The sequence below is a fragment of the Protopterus annectens genome, chromosome 12.part0, assembly GCF_019279795.1.
Source record: "Protopterus annectens isolate FY-2018-M chromosome 12.part0, PAN1.0, whole genome shotgun sequence".
Taxonomy (NCBI): domain Eukaryota; kingdom Metazoa; phylum Chordata; order Ceratodontiformes; family Protopteridae; genus Protopterus; species Protopterus annectens.
In genome coordinates, this window is record NC_056746.1 from 819,652,086 (window position 1) to 819,673,136 (window position 21,051).

The following is a 21,051-nucleotide window of genomic DNA, read 5'->3' on the forward strand; positions in this document are numbered from 1 at the left end:
GCACAAATTAAATAAAAACCTTTATAAAAAGTGCAGTTAGATTAAATTTATTAAAAAACACAGTTATCAGTGGGTTTTACAGTAACATCTTCAGGTCTAGTTCTGAGTTATTGCAAAGGCAAGAAATTTTGCAATAGTGCAATATTTCTACCTACAATTATTTGGGGTATGTAAAGTACCACATTCAGTGCTGTATTCATTACCTTTCTACATGTAAAGATAGATAGTGTAGACTGTGGTCTCTGATAACAGAAATGCTCAGTACCAAAGTGCAGGCTACCTTACTATAATCAAAGAATTTAATAACTGAGAAATTAGTTGTCTTTCAGTTTACATAACCTTCCAGCAAATATTCACAGGCCTGTATTTCAGTTTGCATAGTATTACAGAGAATACAGATGATAAATGTATAAACACAGACAGCAGTACAAAGGTAAGGGAGAACAATAAAAATAATTACAGAAGAAATTACATTAATGCTATTGTGGGAAGGAACCACACATTGGCACAGTGTGGAAAAATAGTTACTAGTAAGGTGAGATGTGCAAGGACAAAGGTTGTTGCTTGTAGCAGCACTTTTAGTAGGTCTTCCACTGTCCAACCTGTATGACTGGATGAGGAGTACCTAATGTCTATAAGGGGCAACTGATGTTGACGCACATAAGAATGGTTCAGTGAAAAATTTAGTGCTTGGCTGGCATTGCTAATTTCAGGTTAGGTGTACCTGCCGTGGTATCAATGTAAATATAATTCTGAAATGCTTCCTTATTAGGTACTCCAGTAACATCACTTGTAGCACAGACTCTACAGGCACTGCCTGGTAAGGGTGGCCATCATATTTGTAACATAAAGGCATATAATTGTCACAGGTTACATTAACCACATCATTACATATCTGTTCATAAAGCCAACAGCAGAAAATAAATCAAATGCTGTGCTGCACCGCAGCTGGCAGATGTTGACAGAATGTGTGTCAACAATGATGCCATTAGTCTCACTCTGATGACAGCCTCAGGACAGTGGCATCCAGTAATAAGGTGTACTAGCAGTGCCTGCTTATCCACAACAGGGGGATAAACTCCATAGACAGTGATGCAGGCTTACATGTAGTCACAAAGTATACTGAAATAGCCCCCATCACACAGTAGGTAGGTGCAATGACACAGCCTCAGATACTCAACATGAAGAGGAAATGACAGTACAGTGGGGAGGAGGGACACCACATAGTCAACACCTGTTTCTCGTGCATAGCCTGAATTCCTTGAAAAAGAGACAGCCCTTTCTGAGGTGGCAGTACCCACTGTTTTGCCTGTATACAGGGGTGTGAGGTGAAGACTGATCTGTCACAGCTAGCTCCAGTGGGAATCAAAAGCTTGTATGTCCAACAGCAGATGTGCCTTGACATAGCTTGAGACACAGTTCAGTAGCACTGAGAGTCAAGTAGAGATGGTTAGAGTGCTTCAATGTATACATGAGGAAATTCATCAGTAGATGGGAATGGTGGAGGCCAGGGACAGTGTCAAGATGACCTTCATTTGCAACATGGTTGCACACACAGCATCTATATCAGCCTTATCATCATCACCACCACCACCACCACCACCACCCCCTTTTCCCATTTTCTACATGAGGTTGGGGTATCAAGTCAACTGTCACCATTGCTGTCAATTCAATGCCACTGTCCTACATTCTGCAACAGTCATGCCATGTTGTTGCAGGTCTTCTTTCACATAATCCATTGATCTCTTTGTTGGATGCCCTTGTTTCTTCTTGCCTTCTTCCTGTCTGTCCAAAATCTTCTTCACCAGACTGTCTTCTGCTTTTCTGCACATGTGCTTGGACCACTGTAATCTGTTTCTTTTGACATTCTCTACAAATGGAACTGCTTTGACTTCTACTCTGATGTCCTTATTTCTTCATCTGTCCTTCACTGTACATACTACCAACCATCTCAGGCACTTCATCTCCATCATCTTGAGCCTCCTTAGCAACTCTGCTTTCACTAACCACAGTTTTTGTAACATATAGTTGTTCTAGCCACACCACTGTTTTGTATGGCTTACTTTTCAACTCTTTGGCATTCTTCTGTCACACACTATCCTGACACTCTATGCTAGTTGGCTGCAGCCTCTCTGATTCTAGCTTTGACTTCCTAATTCCTACTTCCCTTCTCCTTAAACAAGCCCTACCCCTGATACATAAGGTTGTTAGCCTATTCCACTTTTTTCCCTTCTATCTCAATTCTCAGTTTCTTCTGATTTTCCCATTTACTCTGAAATTTGTACTCAATTTCATTCTGTGTCCCTTCAACTTTACATTCCATTCCCCTATCATTTACTGAAGTTCCTGTTCAGGGACTGTCTGTAATGCCATACCATCTGCATACAGCAGCTTTGTTGATCTCTCCCCTCCAACCTATTTGTTAATGTAGTCCACCAGTATGAACAGCAGTGGGCCCAGAGTTGAACTCAAATGTACACCTTCTCCAACTGGGAACCCCTGTATGAGTCCAAACACTACATTTGTGTCATTGGGACCTTGTTCATAGCCTCTACTAATTCTACCAATGTTTTTGGGACTCTGAGCCATCTCAGAAATGCCCAAATCTGCTCTCCTGGGACCTTGTCATATGCTTTCTTCAAGTCTAGGAATACCCAGTTGGTCTTTTTCCTCATCTCAAACTTCTTCTCAACTTATCTGTCTCATTGCAAACATCGTCAGTTGTGCTGCATCCTGATCTGAATCTGAACTGCTCGTCTCCCACATTACTTTCTACTACTCTGCACATTCATTTATCAATCACCCTCACCAGAGCTTTCATGCAATGTGACAGGTATTTGATACCTCTGTGCTGCCCACAGTTGTGAATGTCCCCTTTGTTCTTGTACAATGGCACCAGAATGCTTATTCTTCAGTCATATGGGATATGCCTTTCTCTCCATGCTGCTATGAGTAACCTTTTGAACCATTTCTCCCCAATTCCCCCAACATGTTGATCATATCTGCAGTGACCCATTTCAGACTGCTTCCTTCACTCACTTAATCTACTTAGTGTTATTGTTACTTCTTCAAATATGGGCTCCTCTTCTTTTTCTTTCAGTGTAGGCTGTCTCTGGGGAAGTATGGCTTTTGTGGAATTTTCTTCATTCACAAGCTTCTGGAAGTACCCCTTTTATCTGCCTTTGAATCCTTGTGGACTGATGAGCAGACTGTTGCTGATCCCTTATTAAATGTATCTGATGATTATCTCCTTTATCTTTCTGTCTTTGCCTTGCAACCTGATAGTTTTTTTTGTGCCATCTGCTGATACCCTTTCCAAAAGCTGGTAGAGTGCCTCTGTTGTCTTGTTCTTTGGTATTGCAACTATTAGCCTCTTTGTTAACCAAACAATATTCCTTCTTAGCCTGGTCTATCTTTTCTATCTCCCATTTTTTCATGCACGCTCCATATCTTTTGATGACTTCTTGGACTTCTGCATCCCACCACCAGCTTTCCTTATGTGTCTTATTTCCATACGTGGCCCAACTGCATATCTGTTATGTAGTCCTCAGATATGCTGTTTTGAGGAGGTGTCATTCTTTTTCAGCTCTGCCTATTTCTCTTCTTCTCAAGGCACTAGAGTCATGAGCATTTCTATGTACTCACATGCTTTCTCTCCAGCCAACTTCCATATGTTTAGTCTCCTTCTGCACACTAGTAATGACTTACCAGATACACACTGGGGCACAGCTGGACATGGCCTAAGAAGTGTCCACATGCATGATGGCTGAGTAGGCCATATACTGCATGTTCATAGGTTCATAGATTCATAGGTGTGTACTAGGCTAATGACCAGTGTGGCCTTTTTAAGCCTAGCCTTGCATCGCAAATCTCTGACAAGTTCTGGTACAGTTGATGGGTGTAAATAGGGACTTGGGAGATGAAACATTTAGAAGCAGGGGTCTGGAAGATGAACCATTTACAGACTGTCTGTATCCATTAGACATAGGTGCCAAACCAGGGATGAATTTCCTATTCCCCATACAGTTGTCAAGTTATACTTAAATTGGGTTAGGGAGGAACTCTTACATGGATGGGGAGCCTTTTCCACTAAAGGGGTGGACTACAAGATACATTCCTGTTATTTTTGGGGATTGGCATGAGGTCCATCAGTGCGGGGTCCAACAATGTCTTGTATGTCTGGCATAGATCTCCCAAAACCCTATAGGAGACATAATACATTCGTGTGGATTTCACAAAGTAGTAGAAAGCAGTCGTCTTCAGACTTCCACAGCATGTGGTAGAACCTCTCAGTCAAGGTGTAGGTCCCACTGTTAGATCAATATGAAGAGGTTTCCCTGCAGCTAGTAGATCCCTTCGTCAGGTAACTAAATATTAAGCTCACATGCTAGCATTGCTCCTTTACAGTTCATGCAAAATTTGCCAGTATAACTAGCACGTGTGCCGCTGACTATTGAATACCATACAGATGACAGTGCTTGCTAATACCATATGGTGGTGTACTTTGTTCATAGTAAGTGCAGGAATGTCTGATGCGCAGTTTAAGTTGACCATGCACCAATTAGCACAGCCCATAACTAACACTGCATGCATCAAGTATTATCTTTGTAACATTCAACTGCCACACAATGAATATCATGGCCCATAGATGTGGACCAGATACCACCTCTTGCATGTGCAGCTGTGTACCACACATAAACCTTCTGGAAGGGTTGCCATGCTACTGCAATTTGTTGGCCGCTATTCTCATCTTCACTGATGGGACAAATGATAGAGTGAGCTGCATTGCTACTATCTGTGCCTGGCTGTGGCAGTTGTGTTGCAGGCCAAAGAATGAACCAGGCCATAAATATTCTACTTGCAGTAACATGCTCATACTGATGACTCCCCCGACTCATCCAAGCAATGTTAATAGGCTTTCATCAGACCAAACACTTGCTCAATGAGTATCTATGTCTGGGACAAGACAGTGTTAAAATGCTCCTCAGTAGCTCCCTGTGGGTAACAGACTGTTGTCATTAGCCAAGGTTCAATTAAGTAGCCCGTGCCACTTGGAAAGCAAAAAATGAAGGAGACGCATAAAAAAATAGAGGGGTGATTACTCAATACTTCCTATGCCACTATATAGATATAATACAAAAATAACTATGATTAACAACATTAAAATAGCTTGCACTTACCAACTAGGTGACTATGAGAAATTCTACCACAAAGGAATAAGTTGAACAGCAAGCCTGTGTGCCAAATGTGAGAATCACAGGCACTGCCAGGTAGCTGGGCTGACACATGGGTGATTCACAGCCATGCATCTCATACTACCTAGCAGTTGACAGAATAGTATCTCTTCCTATTATGGTACTGCTCTCCCTTCCATGGTCCAAGTCCACATGGTGCCCTTTTATCAACATGAGTGCAGTCTGCCACATTAAGGAACTCAGAAAAGTGTACCATTCTGTAGAAGACACACACACAGTACTGTCTTGGTGTTGTGGTAGCACTGGGAAATAGATATGCTCTTGCACATGTACCAAGAATATTCTTGAGGCAGAAGCATGTGACAAAACCAATATGTCCCCATTTTGTCTATGAAAGGTCCCAGTGGCTGGTATAGTGAGGGTTTTACATACTTTAGAATGCACAGGTGTAGGAAGGTAACACATTCCCACTGCTCCTGCTTGTGTGCCATTCAAGCTCAGCAAAGCACTTATTATATCCCTGTTCACTCATCTCATAACCTTCCCAGTAATTCTTGCTCAGTAAAGTTAAGATAAGTTTTTCTTTGCTTATATCTTTTCCTAGGCTGTTGAGCAGAGCTTCTTCCCATGTGTTTCAATACGACTGAACTCAGCAACTCAAAGTGTGAAACAGGCAGGTCTGAAGTGAAAATGAGCAGCTTTGCAGATTGCAAATAGTACACTTTCATTCCCTGATTAGAACTGTAGGGGTACATGTGGTTGTATAAATTTGTGGTCACAGCTAAGGTGCACACAATATATTTCATTTTCCTTTACAACATTATAAACATGCTGACACTGGACCACTTTTCATGCATAGGCCTTGTATGGTACTCAAGGCTAACCTTTCATTAATTTTTGTTTATTTATTAGTATTTTAGAAAAAAAAATGTTTATCTTAAACTGAAGGAAAATGCACACCATTATATTTGAGAGAACACTTGCTTTAACCCAGACTATAGACTGAGACCTACAGCTTTAACTCACCTTACTTACATGAAATGACTGTAGCACTTACTGATTTACCTGACTGATTTATCTGTCCTGCAGTACCATTTTACAGTAGTGATCAATGCTGCAGTGCAGAACCTGGCTGCTACTTTAAATCCAGACAGTACAAACCATGCCTATTGTCTGCCTGTGCAGAGCTGATTGTGTCCACAAGCTTAGCTCAGAAGTGCAAACTATAGCAAGTAGCCTCCTTATATCCTTTATTTTATTTTTTGGCACATTCCATTGCTGTATGATTTTTGGCTCCTTCAGGTTTGATTTCCATTCACACTTGACACTGATATGCCTCTTCCAAACTAAGCAGGAAAGTCATCTTAGGCTTGTTCTCCTCATGTTTTAAAATTTTCACTATGTTTGAATTTGATGAGGTCACCAGATTTGTATACAGTCCCACTATTACAGATCTGTACATTGTAATTTGTTTCAAGGAGGCCCATATCTCCTTCAGAATGAGGAATATACAATCTTAGTATGCACTGATTTATATATATATATATATATATATATATATATATATATATATATATATATATATATATATTTTTATATTTGAAGTGTGAAACATTTTTATTGTTTTATTGTGAGACAGAATAACACATTTCCTTTTGGGATCAGTTAATCACACCAAAACTGTAAGTTAGAATAGGAAGAGCAAATTGTGTTATAGCTTGGACTTTACTCCTAGGTGTCAATGTTGTTTTTGATATTAGTTTTCATCTTCTGAAGCACTCCTGCCTGAGTTTTATTTGCATTTGTTCATGTTTTATTGTCAGTATTTCATTAATATTTATACACTTCCTCCTATTCAAGTTCCTGTCGCAGACTGATATTTTCTTGGTACTGCAACTTTCTTGCTTTAAATGTTGCTTTTACACATTTATCAAGACCAAATTACATTCTTGTATCATATGAAAAAGTTTTAACCACTTGAAGTTGTGCTTTCCACACATCTGATGAATTATAGTTTTAACACATCCACAAGAAGAAGCTAAGAAATGTTTACACCTGGTTGTTTTCTGGGAGCCAAGTTGTAACCATGACGTAATCTGTTAACTAGACAGCTTAATGGGTTTAGGGCAAGACATAAGAGCAGCAATGACAGTCACCCTGGAAAATTAAGACACAGTTTCTTTCCTTATTGTTGATTTTTTCCTCAGTTCATCCTTCATTGTAATTAGATTTGCTAGCCGCATTTCTAAGTGATGTCATTACATCTCTGAAATGTGTTTCCTTTTTCTTTTGTTGTTGGTAATTGTCATATTACCTAAAGATCTCTAGTTCTTCTTGCAGCAGTTCATCATAATTTTTAAGCAATCTCAGAGGTGTCTTCTACAAAGAGTTTTTGAATCAACTTTACAAAGGTTTGTAAGCTGAACTTCTTTACTATAGACATATGTTTGGAAGAGCACATGTTCATACACCACATTTAACAGCTTGTTTTCTATCCGAACATATCTCTTTTGTGCATCTTTAAATGCGGTTGACCCATAGGCACATGGTCTATTCTCTTATAGGATCACAGCTCCTGCGCTATTCTTATTAGCATCTGATTGCAACACAACTGTCCTACTCACATTACTGTACTTCAGTGGAAGAGCATCTATAATTTGTTCCTACCACATTTATAGGTTCATAGGTTCATACTAGGCTATCTGCCCTAGGGCATTTATAAGCCTAGCCAGAGTGTGTTTGGCTTTCGCCACCCATTTTAAATTAATTTTGCTATGCCCTTTTTCGAGGTTAGTATACCGTGCCTCTGTCTAACAGTGACACAGAAGTGATACCCGGGGTAAACCTACGATCTCCCATCCACACATCAAGATTCCTCTTGAAGAGAGTCAGTGAGGGACTCTGCCTAACCTGGACTGGGATTTTATTCCAGAGTGAAGGGAGCCTCTGGGTTATGAATCTGTCCCTCCAGCATGTCCTATTTATTTCAGTGCTGAGGTTCAAGTCTCTCGAGAGCGTGGCTCGATGGGATTTGGATTTTCTGATGTGCAGCATGTCCATTAATCCCGGGTTGGACATTGCTTTATACGTCAGGCACAGATCGCCTCTGAGCAGGTGGTATGCCACTGAGTAGAGCTGGAGTTTCTTTAACCGGGTAGCATATGGCATCTGTGTGAGCCCTTTGATACTCTTGGTGAGGTACTTTTGTGGTCTTTCCAGTTGCTGCAGGTGTCTGGTAAGGTACATCCCAAAAGGGGCATTGTACTCAATTATGGGCCTGATGAGGGATGAGTAAAGAGGCACAATGACCTCCCCTGATCTAGATGTGAATCCCTTCATGATTAGGTGGGCTATATAAAATGTTTTTCTAACCACTTTGTCCACGTGGTTGTCAAATGAGAGATTGCTATCAACTTGGGTCCCCAGGTCCCTAATTACTTCTTCTGTACTTAATGGATTACCACCTATGTGGTAATTTGTGGGCACTTTGTTTTTGCCAAAGGGGATGACTATACACTTTTTGGCGTTTAGCTTGAGGCCATGGCTCTGGCACTAGTTGTCTGTTTCTATGAGGCCCTTTTGGAGGATGCTTGTGTCGGCTGGAGAGTCGATTATGGCGCCCAGTTTGCAGTCATCTGTGAACTTGGTCAGCCACAGTCCTTCCGTGTTGGCCTGTACCTCCGAGAAATATATACCGAACTAATAAAAAACTTATTATTATTTATTATTATTATTATTATTATTATTATTATTATCATTTTCAAAACTTATTTTCTTTTTCTTAGCTACATGCCCAGGCTATTCCTTGTTTTCATGGCTTTTTTTTTCAGAAGCTCAGTTATCTCAAACATGTTGGGTATAAACTTTGAAGATACTGTATCAATTCCAGAAATATCTTTTATGCTTATATTCCTCTTCTGGTTTTAATTTGGACAAGTGTTCAACTTTTTTTTTCCTGGATCATATTAAAGCCTATTTGACATTAAAATACAACCAATGTATTTCAGATCTGTCACTTCTGTTCTATTTTTCATTTGCTCATATTTAACCTTTAAGTGTACTGCCCTAATGTGCTTACCAGCAGCAGCATCAGTCTCTTGTCAGGCTCCTCTTGTATCTAAGCCCATGCTAACAAACCGTGAGTTATGTTAAATCTTCAAAGCTTTCAACTACTTAAGTAACAGCTTTTTGGACCATCTCTGTTTCTGGCAAATACCACATAGAAGCTAAGGAGCAACCATATGTTCCTAATGGTATATCAACAGCCTGCTTTGTTAAGATTTATCTGCTAAAACCCCTAGTCTACATCTGAAAAAATGTAGGATATGTCATTTTTGAGACCATTTTCATCTGCAAGCAATAGGAAAAATTACAAATATTGTTTCTTAAAGTACCATTCGAAAGTTGTGCATCAACACCAAACTGTATTGTAATTCTTTACAAGAGTAACCATAAGTAACCCCACTACTCACCCATTCTGTTGGCTGTAGTTGCTTCTTAACTCCTCGGTCTATAGCTTCTTCGGTTCCTGATAAAATGTATTTCTGAGTGATGTGGGGACTCTTTTGGGAGGACAAATTACCTGCAGTGAATCAGACTTTTTTGTATGTGATATTCTCCCTGTAAATTTCTTGGGGCCTGCAAACAAATCAGCATGCTTATGCAGTAATGCAGAATATAATTGCTATGGCTTTGCACAATATCTGAGTTGCCTGTCTGACACTGTGATTTGTCCTCGACCTATGCAGTCTTTACTTTCACATTGTGAATTTTTTTACTGCTCTTGGCTTCTCACAGACTACATGACTCAGAGTATCAGGAGTATTTATTTAAGTGCAACTATTTGAAAAAGAAGACTGATTTTTTCCTGTGCTGACACTGAAACGTATTTTCTGTATTATTTTGTCAATAGGTCTTACCTAGATGTTGCCAACTTGTGGTCATAATAGGCTAGCAGTGTACACCTCTCTCTCTCTCTCTCTTTCTCATTTGTAGCCCCATTTATTTAAAAGTATTTTCTAAAAAGTTGAATATTTAGTTTAAATTCCACACTTTATACATTTATTTTCTGTTTCTTGTCAAAGTATGCCATTCATTCCTGTTAGAGTGCCGCTGATGCATATTTAGTTACTCATATCAGATCATTTCACTTCAAGAGCACCCACAGACTCTTACTTTTCATATTTATGTTCAGTATTGCACGAACATTCTTTTAAATGCCTTTGTTTCTCCATTTATGTATCTTACAGAAAATATTTTTTCCACCAAAGATTCTGCAAAATTGTTTAAGAGCTGAACAATGTCTCCTGTCAATTCTAAAGCCATACATACCACAAGATATGAATATAATCTAATGTCCTCTATCTTAGTTTCTAACTGCTTGCTGACTAAGCTTGTTTATATCTCTTGTTAAATGTGCATGTTTGTTCACTGAGTTTGTACTCCTGGGCTGACTCTGAAAATGATCCATTGCAATGAATATCCTAGACTGGGCTAGAAATCTAAACAAATAATGATTAAATAAATATATTTCTTACAATACATTGCCTCAGGGTTTTTTTCATATCCATTACTTTTACATCGCAACCAGCCTTTATACCTCATGTTTGTTCTGTTAGTTGGCTCAGATTTTATTTTACATACCTCTTTCTTTCTGTTAAACCTTAAATGTGTAGTAGTAATTTCACTTGTTCTGCACATATCCATAACTTATGAAAAGGTAAGAATGTTTTGCTCATAGCAGCCTACAGCTCATTTCTTCATTTCCTACACAGCAAAATATTCTGTCTCATATTAAAGATTCCTGCAGCTCTCATAATTTACTTTTTGGCTCTGTTCTTCAGTGCTGTAATGTGCATTTATTCCCTACAAGACCTTGCCCCCTTTATATCTTCTTCCCAAACAATTTAGCGCACTGTATCTCTTTAGATATTTTCAGCTGATCCACTTGAAATGAGGAGTAAATTAAATTACTGAATCCAAGCCTTTCAGTTTCCCCAAGTGTCCTAGTGAGTGAATTCAGGGGGAGAGGTGTAGGGCTATTTTTTCCAGAGTGAAGTAATCACAAAAAACTCTTGAAAGCAAATATATCTCTTAATTTCTGCAATTATATTTTTTCAGTTCTTGCAGGCAGTTCTGTAATTTTACACTACATCATTTCAGGAAGCTTGATGAATAATGCAAAAAAAAAGAGTGTGGTCTAATCTATATGAGGTCTAAATTCAGATTGACTCTCCTAGAATGTCTGAGAAACACATGCGGTATAAACCACTGTATTTAACTGATTAGATTGAAAGTTATCTACCCCATATTTTACATAACTAACCTATAGTCAAAGTGTACACTTTGACTACAAGCTGGTCTCTGGGTGTTGACCATGTCCTCTAACCAGCTTCTGTCCAGAGTTGGTTGCTAGCTTGCATATGGAGTACACACTGTAGACACGAGCTGACTGAAGTCTCCCAAGATATTAGTTTAGTACTACAATCAGTATACTGGTCTGAAGCTCCATCAGTAGCCCAGAAAAATGGATGTTAATGCATTCATGTCTTATGTAAAGAACAGGGTATTGTCACAGAGAATAACTCTGTGGATGTGTTGTATTCTACCATATAATTTGATCTATCGATTTATGTAAGCAAGGTATGGAAACCACTGCAATGTAGCAGCCATGCTTTCAAAATAGTGGTCTCCAGAAAGTTGTAATATGTTCAATAATGCAGAAAGAGGAAAATGCTGAGCTGTACAATTGTTACAATCGAGTTAACCTGAATTATTGAAGGCATATCTATTTCACATGCAGACAGTACTACTAATTAAATGAATATTCATCATCTTCTAGGGGAATGGAGTTTATTTAAAAGCATCCATGTACCATGCAGAAGATGATTTCAAAGCATGTTGCTCTCCAGGGAAAACAAGGTCTCATTTCAAGCTTTTCACAGATTTCACACAGGAGAACCTATTGACAGGAAAGGCTGCATCTACTCCAGGAAAATGAGGTCCAGTGTACCTCCACTTTTGGAGTCCCATCTCATAGATACCAGATACATCTACCTTGTTTCCAGTTAAGTGACACCAATATAACATAACTGAAATGAAAGGAGTCCATAGTCATAGCATAGTCATATTCCATGGAATGGAAAACATTTCAAGTGACTTTCTCACAGAGGTTAGTGGGCTGTAAGCACATCCAAATGCCATATGGAAACCCAAGTTCAAACAAGTTCAGATTTCTAAAAGGAATGTATAGTTAAGGCTTTACCTTCTATATACTTGCATTTCTGTTTCCTGTACTGCAAGAGGGAGGCTTTTCCTGAACAAGTGACTAGGATCAAGGCATATTGATTTTTTTTTTTTGCAGTCATTTTGGGTTCTCCCCACTTGACCATCCAATCCATTCCACTGCCCCAATGATCTGAGCATTACTGTACCCAACCTTGACATACTTATATTGGTAGGGGTGAAAAATAAAGCAATGCTGGATCATCATCCAGGATCCTTTGGCTTTTTACTACATTTTTTGATCTGCTTTCACCTCTTGCTGATGAACATGTGGGAAATGCACAGTGTAGCCATACTGGAGAGGTGAGAGTGTGTGTGTGTATGTGCTTATCCCCTGTCACCTGGAATTTATTCCTAGTCATGATATTCAGAAATAATTAGTAGATTTCACTTCTGAAGTATTATCTCACCAAAACTTCCCCAGAGGAAGGCAACAGACTTTTAACTATTCATTCTGTCCTCTGTTGGCAAGCCCTGTGATGCCCAAACTGCTACATGAACCTAGATAATCTGTACCATAGTCAGCATATCTTGCATTTATATCACTGAGCCAATAGTAAGGCTTGCTGATTTCTAGTATAAGAGATCAGGGTCGACAAATATTAACCTTGGGATCCATTATGATTCCAAGAGACTACATGGCTTGAAATACAAGTGCTTAGTAAAAATTTCTTAAAACTGACAGACACAAATCCTTGTAACACATATACTCTTGGCTATGCAGTAACTGAGTAAATACACCAGAAAATTAAATGAAGGCATTTTTCACAGGGACACCCCCAACTACCATATTCTCATTTTATTATTCTCATTTTCAGGTCAGTGTACCTCAGAGAAAAGCTGATCACTAAAACTCAAATAAAAAACGAGTCTCTGTTTTTCTGGGACATTGTGAGCACTGAGACATTTCAGTATAAGCAAGCCATTGATAAGGGACAAGCAAGAAAATATAAGAAATTTGTAAAATAAAAAGTATGCATAGATGCAGCTGTATAGCATAGGAACAAGTGCAGGGCAAACCCCAGAAACAAACCCACAAAATGGAGCAATAATATCAACAAGCTTTATAATAAGGGGAAAAGAATTTTGGCCAAATGTAAGAAGAGTAATTCCCGGAATGTTAGAGCCCTTGTCACTGAAATAAACAAAGAACTCAGGAGCTTAATAAAATCACCAAAGCCAAGTCTGAGACTAAAATAGCTACCCAAACCAAAGGCAATCACAAGGCATTTTTTAATTATGTTTATAATCTCAAACGTGCAAACCATCAGTGTGTCGAGATGATTATGAATGATGTTACCTACATTGAGGATGAAGATATACTAAACCTACTGGCCAATAACTTTAGCTGTAACTTTACCCCCACTGCCCCCCAACTGTTCCTCAAGATATACCTGAAACTAGATCATCTGCAGCTATCACACAAGACCAAGCCAATCAAAGTGCTATCAAAAGCTAAAAATACTACATCAATGGATCCTGACAATATCCCTGGATGCATCTTAGATAGCATGAAGCACGATACAGCCACAGCCCTAACAACACTGTTCAGTCTCAAGCTCCACACAGGTTTTGCACCAAGCGAATCGAGAACAGCTGCAGTCATTCACTTACATGAGAAAGGTCCTTCGGTAGAGACAGGCAATTACAGACCCATAAGTGTGACTAGCCTCATATGCTAAGCCATGGAAAGACTTATCATGGAACTAAACAGTCAGGACATAGGGAGCTTCCAAACACTGGACTGGATTCATCAACTATTTATTTTTACTCATGTTTTTGTAAATGAAACATAGCTATTCTGTTCTGTACTCTCTCTGATCTGTCTTCTTGTTACCCACTCTCTGTTCCCATACTCTTTGCTATACAAGCACTGTTGTTTGATATCTAATAATCTTTTCCCTGTTCACCTGCCTTTATTTATAGAGTGGTCTCCACCTCTCTTCCAAATCTACAGCATCTCCTTGTTGCCTGAATTATAAAGCTGTTTCACTCCAACTTGGACACATACTACTTCCATTAAACAGCCTGCAAACTACTGATGTATGTTTGTTTGGGATGTGTTTTGATGACAACACTGTTTGGCTACTATTTATTTTCCCCCTTGTCCTGCTTATCTCCTGAACACTCTCTAGCTATCCAGCTTTTCTCCCCTTCCCTGTTTTCATATAGTAATTTCCTGTATCCCTGTTCTCTCCTCCTGTAGGTAATTGCTCTTCCTATTCTCTGCTCCCTTTATTGTAACAACAAACACTAACTCTATATCCTGCAATTTATTTGCTTCTCGTTCTGCTCTTTTCCCACTTTACTGTGCGCACTACCTCTCTCTTTCTGTCTCTGTTTCTTTTCCCCAAGGTCTGTAGTCTCAGAACTTAAATTTTAGCAGACTACACATGCACTTTATTTCTTTACACACTTCCATGCTTACAAAGACAATTTTCTGAAATTACCTTACTAATTGTTTGTTTTCTACTTCCTGCAGTTCCATCTTGTCGCTATAGTCTACACATCACAGTTTTCCCTTACCCCATTTAACCAGCCCACTCCCAGCTTCAACAATGGTCAACTAACTATTGCCAACTTTAAGTTAAATAAGCACAAAAACCTTTGTATTATCGCCCTCTACATTCCCTCTGGAACAACCTATGTACTATTAAAAACATATTATCCTGGGTGCCATTCAACATCTCCCATAAAGCTATTATCCTTGGAGATGTTAACATGGATTGGCTGAAACTATCCACAAATTTCCCCACTAATAGTATCAGTCTCTTTGGCTTTTCTCAATTAATACAGCACCTCACCTTTATCAACAAATCCAACCAAAGCAGCTCAATCATAGACTGAATATTAGTCTCCCACTCCAATGAATTCTGTGAAGCTACGACACTTCCTAATGCCATTAGTGACCATCATCCTACCTGTACCACCAGACTAGTTTCACAACCTCACAAACAGCATATTTATAAAGCCATCCATAACTTAACTAACTTTAGCCCACTCACATTTACCAATATTCTAAGCTCTATAAATTGGAACTTTCTTAAACACCCACCCCTAGATGAAGTAGTTGACCAACTCATCTCCATATTCCTGGATACATTAAATAGTCTAGCTCCTCAAAGAAGAAAAAGAATCAAAAATAAATGTTCTCCCACCAAATCTATCATGCGTGACTGGGATAATGTCTGGAAAAACTACCAGAAGCATAAATCCCCTACTAACCAGTCTCACTATAATGCTATAATAAACTGCATAATTTAGAGATAAAACTTGTCACCAAAAATTTAAAAAAATCATATTATTTAACCCCCCAGCAAACCTCGACATCCATCCCAAAGAAATTCTGGTCCTCTGTCAAAAACATCCACCAACCTAGAACTAACTCAAAACCTTAGCCTTCTACCAACCACTCTAACAGTGACACTGCTTCTGCATTCAGTACCTCCTTTATTTAAAGTATCTCTACAATCACCAACAGCCTTACCTCTACCTCTACCACCAGCTCACCTTCTGCAACCTCCTCCCAATCTTCTTTCTCCCTTAAACCTGTTCCAACATCTCTTATTAAACAGGTACTTAGTAAACTTAGACCTTGCTCTCCTGCTGACAGTCCCCCCAGTGAATTCCTAAAATCACCACAAATGCCATAGTCTACCCTGTGTCTATACTCATTAATAGATCTATTAGTGAAAATTATATTCCATCCCTCTGGAAGAAGTTCTTTGTTATCCTACTACATAAGGGTAAAATTCCACTGAAAATGGTAACTATGGGCCTATAGGTCTACTGTCAGCTATATCCAAAATTCTTGAAAAATGCATCCACAAACAGCTCCTCCACTTGAAAACAATCTTCTCTCTCCTACCCAACAAGGTTTCAGACCAACACATAGCACCATCACAGCTCTCTTATCTTTCACTATGTCAGTCAATAAAGCTCATGACATGGGCAAATTTGTCTTGGTCCTATTCCTAGATCTGTCTAAAACTTTAGATACTGTCTCTTGTCTTCGACTCCTATCTTGACTGTCCTTCCTTGGCTCTACAGACAATACCTTAAAATAGTTCTCCAGTTATTTATCTTGAAGCTACCCATCTATGTCAAGCAAAGTTCTTCATTAGCACTCTTCAAGAAAAATCTTGATGAGTGGACGGGAAATAGGAAATACACCCCGGGGATCACTTCCGTGTCTCTGCTGGACAGTGGCACAGGAAAATAACTTTCTTGGGTGGCGTAAGCTATGGTACCTTGCTGGCTAGGCTTACGAAGGCCCTTGGGCCGATAGTCTAGTACCTACCAATGAACCTATGAACAGATATCAGCCTGTCAAATGGGATTCTTCTCTGTCTGCCTATCTACCAGTCATCACTGGTGTTCCTCATGGCTTCATCTTAGGCCCTTCCTTTTTCAACATATTTATTAACAACATTTCATCTGCATCAAAACACGCAACATTAGTCCAGTATGCAGATGACTCTGCCCTAATCTGCTCTTCTAACAACCTTTCTCAACTGCAAACAGTCACAGAAGACACCTTTAATTCCATTGAAACCTGGCTTACTAATAACCAGCTCCTGCACAATCCAAAGAAGACTAAACTCCTATTATTCTTTGCTAAACAACATTCTCTTGACAAATTATCCTTCAAAATCTCATCATTAAACAACACAGCAACAGATGATGTTCCTCATACCAAATTACTAGGTGTTACTATTAATGACAATCTCAGCTAAACAATTCCTAACAAAGTCTACTAGAGCCAAACTTGCCATCACATACCTCTTACCTTCCCTTCTTTATGCCTCACCTATTCTAACCACCTCCCTGAAAGCCAAACTTAACCAATGTTACAACAAAATAGTGAAATTCACCACTGCCCAACCTCACAAATCTCATCACTGCCTATCTCTTAAACAGCATAACTGGCTTGACCTTCCACAGCAACTACACATGAACCAGCTACTTCTTATGCACAAACTACTCTATAACAACCTAGTTTCTCCAACCATCTCTTCTGTCTTACAATACTATCTTCCTCATCGGGAGCTTTGATCTTCTGACAAATATCTTCTGTCTATAAACCTCTGATATCTAGTGGCCACAGTCTCTATTCTTACTGCATAGCCAGTCTTGGAATAACTTGCCATCTAATATCAGACAAGTCCCTGTCTATCAAAATTTCAAGTCCCTCCTTAAAGATCCTCTTTCCAAATCTTGGTTATGCTCATGTCCTTCACTTACCTAGCTTTCATCTCTTTGTCTTTAATTTCTTTCCTGGCTCTTATTTAATCTCCCTTTTTCCTTCTCTTCTCCTATTATTTCTACAACTCCTCAGCCAAGAACTCTCTACCACAGCTTTTTTTCTGTCTCTCTCTCTCGCCTCCTCTCCCTCCTCCAGTCAGTATTTTCACTGTGTATTCTCCTCTCACAGAGTATAAAGTCATCGTTTACATTTCTTTATTTGTACTAGTAATACCCTGTATCTATGTACTTTTATTACTTGTAAAATCCCACCTCAAAATATTGAATTTTATATATAGGTTTTTGCATATGTAATTTTTTTTCACTGTTTAGTGCCATGTATCTAATGATGCACTTTTTACTTTTTGTAAAATTCATGTATCCAACTTTATATTTTTCATAATCTTCTCACTGTTTAATGTCTTATATTTTTACATTTTTCTTTGTCATTCTTTGTGTGGAGCTTTTCTCCCCAGGCGTCAGCTAAAAATGGGTATTCTGCACCCAGACAGGCTTTCCTGGTTACCAAATATCAAATAAATAAATAACTAAATAAATAAACCAAAGGCAGGTCATGCTTACTCAACCTGGTGTAGTTTTTGAAAGATCAAAAAAGCAATGGATGAAGAAAAAACAGTATGCACCTCATACCCTGATCTGGCCAAAGCTTTTGACACAATTCCTCACTCAGGCATAGTATAAAAACTAAATAAACTGGGAATAAACACTCACTGGGTTGTCAACTGGCTCACAGACAGGACGCATGAAATCAAAATGGGGACGTTTCCTCCACAGAAAAAACAGTTCCCAGTGGAGTCCCCCCAGGGTTCTGTACTGGGACCTCTCCTGTTTGGCATCCACTTTTCTGAAGTAAAAGCCAATATAAAAGGACTCTGGCTGACTAAGTTTGCAGATGACAGCAAGTTAGGAGCAGTCAATGGATCCCGAAATGACTTAGCCATTTTGAAAGTAAGTTTGTCCCAAATAAATAACTGGTGCCAAAATCATGGACTGAAACTAAATTTTAAAAAATATGTTATTGTATCCTTTGGGAAGTCATCTATCCCAGGGAACTACCAAATTAACAATACATCCCTAAGAGTTGACCCATTTATTTGAGATTTGGGAACTTATATGGACAGTGACCTAACTTTTGACCAACACAAGTCCATTGTTGTAAGAAACTCCTTTATACTACACAGCTTATTAACAAAGGATTGTGTCTAGATCTAGGGATGTCATTGTCCACCTTTGTCTGCCCTCATTAGGCCATTGAATATAATGCCCCCTTTTGCATACATCTGTCCAGATACATGCAACAACTGGAATGCCTGGAGAGAAACCTTAATAAAAGGATACAAGACCTAAACAACATGTCCTACAGGGATCGACTCACAGCCCTGTCACTGTACTCAGTATCCTACAGACGGGGACCTGTATTTGGCATACAAGGCATCCTCTGACCCAGTACTGATGTATTTACTGCATATCAGCAAGTCAAATGGCATCAGAAATACTGAACCTGTTCTGCAACATCAACAGAATGCTTTGGAGAGACAGGTTTATATTGCAAAGGATACCAGTGCTCTGGAACAGACTCTTCATCCATATAAAACAAGTATATCCCTTCCCATATTCAAGCATAACTTGGATCTGTGGATGGGAAACAAAAAATGTACCCAAGGACTTCTCATCAGTGGTATTATATAATTGTTGGCCATGGGATGGATATGGGCCAATCTCTAATCTAATGTAATAGGCTAGGCTTAAAATGGCCTACAAGGGCAGCTAGCCCAGTACTTAGCTATGAATCTATGAGCAAATACCATGCTGTTCAATTATAGAAATGTTGGTCAACTTCTTTTCTTGTCCACATTCCACTCAGAGCAGTTTTGGTATCAGTTTAGTTTGGATTTTATTACCTGTTCAAAAGTGATGCACAGAATATATAATTAATAGTATATAATCTGTTGGTTATTGACTACCTCGTTGCTCATTTAGCATCTACTGTGTTGTATGGCCCCATCTTAGCTTATGGACAAAATGAGCATGAAATATGCATTGCAAGCATTTTTATGATGCTCTTCTTTATACTGCAAGCTTTCTTCATATATGAGTTGTAATATGCTGCCCCCTAGATGCCTATGTATACATTAAAAGTGGTAGCATCACTTCTTGACCTTTTGGCTTAGATCAAGTGTAGTATCTGTCATACTTTTTTGTGTGCTCTCTTCCTGACTTTCCTGTATCAGATGTTAACATTTAGATGTATTATTGCTCCACCTCTCTTGTTGTTGAGCCTTTCCTTGTCAAGCCTATGTAGAGCAGTGAGGATTGCTTCATTGTTTATTTCTCATCATAATGGGTACTTTAAGGGCTCACACCCCCTTCAGAGAGAATAATATACAAACATGAATGAAAGTGTATCAAATGAACCTCCGTGCAGGACTTCGGACCCTAGCCCTTGGATCTAAAGATCCTAGGACCTTCTCTGGATCCAAAGTCCTCCCTGGATCCAACAGATTGGTCTGATCAGACAGATCACATTCATTTCTTTCTAAATCAGATGTGATGCACTACACTTTACCCTTTAAAAAAAAAAGGCATGGAACCTCGGAACCTCAAATTTATTTCTCGGATCTGAAACCTCTGGTGAGCCTCCTTCAGATCCGATTAAGCTCTCACATCTGATAGGTGTCATTAAGGTGGTTGCCAGGTTCTTATTGGATACCACTTCTTGAATTTGCTCGAATAAGCTGCTCTGGGAGGCAACAAGTTCCTGAACAACCTTACGGTCTGAGAGTTAGCTACTTTGGACCCTGTTTGGATCCAATTGGTTCAACCCCTTTCTTTGTTTTTTGGATCCTAAGTTGAGGATCTGAAACATTATAAGTCACCACTAGCATGTAGTTTTTTTTTTCTTGGCTCCAGTAGCCTTGGGATACAAAAAAAAAATCAGACCAGGGTAGCACCTAGTCAGATTAGGTGTCTTCATATTCTTTGGATATTTCATGCTAGAGCAAAAACCTGTCATACTATAACCTCCCTAACCTTGTAAGAGCAATGCTTAAAAATCATCCATAACTTTGGGCCTCTGTTTCCCATCTCCCCTATCTCCCCTTGTTCTTTTCATGGCTTGGTCCAAGGTCTCTGCTCCAGATAATTCAGAGGCAAGGGCCTGTCCCTCTGGATTTCTGTGACTTCTGAATGGTAAGTATTATGGTCTCAGTACTTTAGCCAATAGTTGTATACATTTGGCATTCAGACCATGTCCTCCAGTTCAGTGCGAGCTGGAAGGTATCCTGTTGTCCTCATGTTGACCAGGAGG

General features: G+C 39.2%; 1 pseudogene; it reads left to right on the forward strand.

Moving 5' to 3' along the window:
• The first annotated feature begins 19,890 nt into the window (after positions 1-19,890).
• Positions 19,891-20,011, forward strand: LOC122817425 (annotated as a pseudogene).
• The last annotated feature ends 1,040 nt before the right edge of the window (positions 20,012-21,051 follow it).